Source organism: Anneissia japonica, unplaced genomic scaffold, assembly GCF_011630105.1.
Source record: "Anneissia japonica isolate Jap-2015-1 unplaced genomic scaffold, ASM1163010v1 scaffold284860_len1800451_cov186, whole genome shotgun sequence".
Taxonomy (NCBI): Eukaryota; Metazoa; Echinodermata; class Crinoidea; order Comatulida; family Comatulidae; genus Anneissia; species Anneissia japonica.
This window is the reverse complement of record NW_022706010.1, coordinates 1,338,153-1,345,085: the sequence shown is the minus strand read 5'-3', so window position 1 is coordinate 1,345,085 and position 6,933 is coordinate 1,338,153. Positions and strand designations below refer to the sequence as shown.

Genomic DNA, 6,933 nt, shown 5'->3' with positions numbered 1-6,933 from the left:
GATAAGTTGAAATGGGACTTTCTTGATATGTCCCTTAAGAAATTTGACTTTGGTAAAAATATAAGAAACTGGATAAAAATAGGCCTACTATATAAAGACACTGTAAGTTGTTTTATAATGTGTTCCAAATGTGTTTGATCCAATGACCGGGGTAATAATGTGAAGCGCTTAGAGGCTTTGTTAAGCCATTAAGCGCTATATATATATATAAGAACGACATATTATTTATAAACAATGGGATAACTTCTGAATTCTTTAAATTAAAAAAAAGGTCTTCGTCAAGGATGTCCTCTATCTCCATATCTATTTATAATTTTGCAGAAGCACTAGGCAACACAGTTCGTCAATCAAACAACTTTAAAGGTATAGAATATAATATTGTAAGCTTACGGATAAGTCAGTTTGCAGGTGACACTGTGTTTTTTTCTCAAAGATCAAAGCTCAATTAAACCGATTATAGATATACGGTACTTGATTAATTTTATGTACACTCCGGACTTAGAATAAATTATGAAAAAGAAATGTTATGAGAATAGGAGCCTTAAAAACAGTAACTATAAAATCCAAACTGAAAAAAAAAAATTATGGACAAAAGACCAAGGTAAATATTTCATGTAATTCAAACGATATTTTCAAATTCAATTTTATAGTCAAAGCAAAAGAAGCTGAACAAATATTAAATATGTGGAAACAGAGTTAGCTTACTTTATTTAGAAAAGCAACGATTATAAAATCACTGTTTCTCCCGATATTTACATATCTTTTTTAAACTTACCAGACCCACCCGATATTTTTTTTTCAAGATATTCAAAGTAAGTAATATATATGGAATGGAAAACCCGATAAAGTTAAAAGAAAAGTTATGTTTAACATGTTTGATTAAGGGGTTTAAACATTCCTCATATTCAAAGTTTAAATCCCTGAAATTATGTTGGGTAAAATGATATCTTGATGGAAATCAATCTAAGTGGAAGGTGTTCTTTAAAAATAAGATTGAAAAAGTTGGATGAAACATTGTATTTGAAACCAACTTATCTAACAATTCAAAACTGTTGAAACAGTTTGATGGGTTCTATGAAGACATTCTTTATGCTTTATAAAATTTAATTTACTAACTATAATTCTTGAAATTAGGAAAAACAGGAATCTATGTATACAGATACTATTTTTTCCTTTTTTTAAAATTTCATTTCAAACATTTTATATATATAAAAAAAACCAACAATGATTACATAAGAAATAAACTAAAGCACAAATTATATCGTTCCGTTATTCTGCAAATAATATAAAGTATCTTTATAAATATGAATTATATAATTAAAATTGAGAAATTGTTCCTTAACTTTAAAACGAAAAATGTACCACTTTGTAATAATAATAAAACTAGTTGCTTCTCTTTGTGATTTATCAAACCCAAAACATATGCTTTCATTAGATATTTTAAAATTGTTATTAATATTTTAATATATATATTGTTTTGCCTTTTCCCATATTTTCTTTACTATATCACAATCAATAAACATATGCACCAACGTTTCCTGCTTTTCATTGCAAAAATAACACATCGGTGAGTCGACCTTTGACATTTTGAAAAGCATTGTGTTTGTATAAATTATACGATGAATAAACTTAAATTGAAAGTTCTTTAGCTTTGTGTCATTTGTGGAAGTATGTAAGTTCATAAAAATAATATTCCAGTCTACTATTTTTTCCCCCACTCTTTTCCCCATTTTTAATCAATTCCAATTGGCTCTTCAATATGATTTATTATAATGCGCTTATAAATATGACAGTTTCTTGTTTTTACCAAAATAAATTTCTGTAATTTAGATTCAAATTTCTCAGTTTTGTTTAAATTTTGTTCTACCAATTTCTGTTTCCAGAGCTTTGGAATTGAATTAACAATTTGGTGATATAATAAGAAGTTAGTTTTAAAATTGTGCATTCGCTGAAATTCATCTAGTTCTAGTATTTTACCTTCTTTATTTACAATGTTTCTTATGATCGCAACATTTCATCCGTTTTCAAATACAGTTAGTTGACACCGTCTGTAAGTACAAGGCCAAAAAGGCTGTGAAATTTCATTCAAAATAGAGGGCGTTTTGAGTTTTGCTGGCTTTGCTCTGAATTGTGGGGATGACGACCATTTATTTTGATGCGAAAGCTGCGAAGAGGAGGAATCAAAATAGAAGGAGATATCAATAGCCTAGGCCTATTGGGATATTTGCGTATAAGTTTTGTATTATTTTTCTTGATTAATATTATAAACCAGCAGAATGTAATACGCAAAAGTAAGTGGTTTGCATTTCAAGATTAATTTTTCGAATGTATATGTGTATTTTGTAAATTATTAGTATTGTAAGGTGTTACCATTATATTTCCACATTATTTCGGAATCTAGGCCTGGGCTTAGTCTGGCTAGGCCTACTCTAAGTAGAGAGGCAGGCGAGGCCTAGGCCTAGCTAAGCTAACTAATACGTAGAGTAGTACTATTACTATTATGCAGACTATTACTATTGTCTACAAACTATGGATGCAGAGAACATGTGGAATAAACAGCTTCGCTTGTATGTTGTGGTCATGACATGAGTAGAGTGAAAAGTATACAAATATGCCTGTCAAATTTAGTCTGAGAGTGTTATTGCCGGCCAACTAGAGGTGCCATAATCATAAATGTTCTTACCTCCGCCCTAACCATGGTGGGGCTAAGGTGGTTTACACTCTTCATCTGTAAAATCCCTCCCTGGGCTTCTCTATTTCAAATTCATGTATCCGACACTGTATTTTGAAAATGTGTGGAAATAAATGTTAATTTTATTTCTTAAAATCAATTAGATAAACAACTATAGGACCCAGAGGTTCTGGGGCTTCGCCTATGGACCCCCACTGGGGCCCTAGGCCTTCTTATTTTGCATTTCGTCCCTCCACCCCTCCCCGCCACCCACATTTGCACCCACCTCCTTGACCACTATACACGAAAATCGTATTGTTTTAGAATTAGAAACATATGCTCATAGTATGGACTTGTGTAGGACTCGATGAGAAGAAGACTTTTCAAAAAGTTAGTAAAATGGATTTTTTTGAGAGTGCCCTTTTCAGGCAATAAATCCAGTATATTTATTATTATTATATTTCTCGTTTAAATTGAAATCATTTTTGGAGTTTATAACTTCTTGTTCCTAAAATCGTAATTCGACGTTATATTCCCTGCAATGTTAGTGTGATTATAGTATTATTATATTTCTCGTTTATATTGAAATAATTTTTGGAGTTCATAAGTTCTTGTTCCTCAAGTCGTAATTCAACGTTATATTCCCTGCAATGTTAGTGTGATAATATTGTCAGTTTATCCAGTAAAGAGTATACTCATTTGAAATCTCTTAATACTTTGTGGAAAGGCTTAATATTCTTATGGACGTTGTAGTTCTTGTTTCATTCAGATAAAGTTTTGATTTTATCAATTGCTTCATATCTGTAAGATAGCTTAATGTTTTTAGCTTTTGAATACTTTCTTAATATTATATAAATATAATCAAACTATATAAATATTTATAGTTATAATTATAGTTCGTTGATAAAAATTGAATAGTTAATTGAAATGTCTAACTATTTAATAAATAAATTACTTATTATTCAAAAATTAAGTAAGTTATTTTATTTAATAACTAATCTGTAAAAGTATCTATGAAATTAATTATTTTATTAAATAAATTATTTTTTCATATTATTATTAAATTATTTATTTATTAGTTATGTAACCGTTAATGAAAAAATTATTAAATCAATTATATTCTAATAATTATTCAGAAATTAGATAATATTTTTATTATATTAAAAGATTAAATAAATTATCAATAAAAATATTTGTTAAATTACTTATTTAAATAATTTAAATTAAATTAGTTTATTATTGAGGTTGATGCAAATATAATAAAATGATCGCAACATTTCATCCGTTTTCAAATACAGTTAGTTGACACCGTCTGTAAGTACAAGGCCAAAAAGGCTGTGAAATTTCATTCAAAATAGAGGGCGTTTTGAGTTTTGCTGGCTTTGCTCTGAATTGTGGGGATGACGACCATTTATTTTGATGCGAAAGCTGCGAAGAGGAGGAATCAAAATAGAAGGAGATATCAATAGCCTAGGCCTATTGGGATATTTGCGTATAAGTTTTGTATTATTTTTCTTGATTAATATTATAAACCAGCAGAATGTAATACGCAAAAGTAAGTGGTTTGCATTTCAAGATTAATTTTTCGAATGTATATGTGTATTTTGTAAATTATTAGTATTGTAAGGTGTTACCATTATATTTCCACATTATATTTCGGAATCTAGGCCTGGGCTTAGTCTGGCTAGGCCTACTCTAAGTAGAGAGGCAGGCGAGGCCTAGGCCTAGCTAAGCTAACTAATACGTAGAGTAGTACTATTACTATTATGCAGACTATTACTATTGTCTACAAACTATGGATGCAGAGAACATGTGGAATAAACAGCTTCGCTTGTATGTTGTGGTCATGACATGAGTAGAGTGAAAAGAATACAAATATGCTTATTTCCAGCTCTTCAAAATGATTCAATAATCCATTTAATGATTGAAATACATACTACTATAGCAAATTTAATTACGTTTAATAAGAATGGTAAAATTATAATTAACGAACGTCAAACCCTGTTGTAAACTGTTTACAGAAATTCATTCAACCAATTCAGGGATTCCCCAGTGTGCGTTACTTTGCCGCCGACTCGATCGTGTGTTCAATAATGCCAATGACTTTTTAAAGAGTAGAAAACTCCTTTGTACAAAAAAATGTTTGGTCAAGTTAGTGTAATTTAACATGACTAAACACTTACACGTTTGGGGGATTTGATTTGCGTACACCATGGATTCATGGTAACTTGCCAAAGGGCCTCAGCAAGTCAGTGCCGTGGTGAGCATGGGCACCGTGGCTTGGGCCGACGCTAATTTCAAGTGCTGGCAGTTGAACTCAACGTACACTTAACCAGAAAAGTTAAATTTACGTCACCGATTATGCAAGTTTATCAAAGTATAACTGCGCATGTGTAATCTTTTTCACGTAAATATGTCCGATTTGTTTACGGCGACGTAAATATATCCACTTCCTAAATTTAACCTAAAAACCTAGGCCTGCAGTATACTATAATAATAGAACTGTAGGCCATACTGTAATTTATAAAGTTTTTTAATTGTGCTGTGGATATCTCAAAAATCAGCTAAAATTTGAGCTGAAAATCGCTAGGAAAATAGGTTACGATTTTTAATTGCTTCTTAATTGCATTGGTTATATATTAAGGTTTGGTCAAACCAAATTTTCAGACAAATCTGCACGGAAATCGGCCCTTAATTTCCGAAATACGCGAACAGATTTCTAGGCCAAGTTTTTGCGCAGATTATATTCCTGTGCAGGTCTTACTATAAACGTCTGGTCTGTGGGTAGGCTAGGTCTATATATTAATAACATACAGTACATAAATACAGTATATAGGCTTACAGATAAATAAGTTAATTATACTGTAAATTAATGTTATATGTCTGTAGAAAAATGTTCTGTCAACCTAAAATTCTGAAAATACGAGTACGATGTGAACACACATTGAATTTTAGAGATTCCTCTTTAGTTCGAAACATTTGATCAAATAAAACAGAATAAAAAATATTATATTTTCACATGTTTGTCGGAAAATATATTGACGAGTATGATATGAACGGATATGAATGCTAGGCCTACAGTTTACTGTATCCCAATCAATCAGTATTAGCGCTACAGGCGTTCCATACATTTTGAGCTTGGCCACTTTGACTCGCAGGCGCTTTGACCATACAGTACTCCGGCTAGTGCCAGTGGTGGAATGCACTCATTACTTAAAAAAAAGCAAGCTTTTAGGTCTAAGCTAGATTTAAAAAATTACCACGAAGTAAAAGTCCTCACTTGAGGGAAGTCTGGTTAATATGCCTAATTAAATATATTGTTTGATACTAAAGCAAAAACAACACTTCCTGATTTTCTAAGCAATTAGGCCTAGCCTACATGTACTGATATAGCATAGCAGCCAAAAGGGATGGCCTTCCCATACAGACTGATTTATAGTACTGTATAAATATTCTTTGACCCATTTTTATTTTATTGTATACTGTATTTATAGCTAACTTTGGCCAAAACCCAGATTGTAAATACAGAGCCTGTGTAGGAATTTCCCCCATAAATAATTTAGGCCTAGAAATCCATCCACACAATTTCAAAATCATAATGCACTGTAATTACAATTGGAATCTTGCAATTGTGACCATGGTGATTGCATAAAAAAAATGAAATCATGAAATGTAATACTGTATCTAGGTTGACAACACAATGCTTTGTTACCTGCTTTTTTGATTTTTTATTAAAAAAAAATAATATCAAGGGTATATTGAGTGCTTGTATCAGTCCTAGATTGACTGATTGATTGATTGACTGTCCCAGGGCAGATTCCACAGACAAGTAAGCTACGGTCACACTAGCGTCTCAAGCCTGGCTTGACTCACCGCGGGTGAGATTTCCAGCCAGGCTCGAAATTCTGGGTCGGTCACACTAGTTGGATTGACCTCTAAATTATGAAAGTCGAAACAGTAGAGCCGTAAAGAGAGAGTTTCGCCAACTCTGTTTCACGGGATTCGATATACGCGCGTGTGATTGGATGGATCACAATCAAAGATTTTACACCAGACGTGCCTGAACCACTCTTCTTCAACTGATCTTTTATCAGCTTGTATTGGGCTCGCAATGCCTTCACTTTTGTTTGAATTTGGGCTGTCGTTTTATGTCTTGTTGTTTGTTTTTTTATTTTCTATCCGGTCTCTCAGCTCGTGTTGGCCCCACAAATTTACCAGGTCAGCAGTTTCCTGGTCGCTCCAAATCAATCGCATTATTATTA

At 32.0% G+C, this 6,933-nt stretch overlaps 1 protein-coding gene across 2 annotated transcripts in view; it reads left to right on the top strand.

Annotated features, from left to right (window-relative positions):
• The first annotated feature begins 2,126 nt into the window (after positions 1 to 2,126).
• The window catches only part of LOC117106001 (inositol hexakisphosphate kinase 2-like), a 15,940-nt gene continuing 11,133 nt past the window's right edge, over positions 2,127 to 6,933 (top strand). The window contains exon 1 of one of the 2 annotated variants that reach the window (XM_033247311.1): positions 2,127 to 2,291. The gene's annotated coding sequence lies outside the window, so the exon portion shown is untranslated. Of the gene's footprint in view, positions 2,292 to 4,061; positions 4,227 to 6,933 lie in introns of those variants that run through there. The other variant, XM_033247310.1, reaches the window with a different exon arrangement.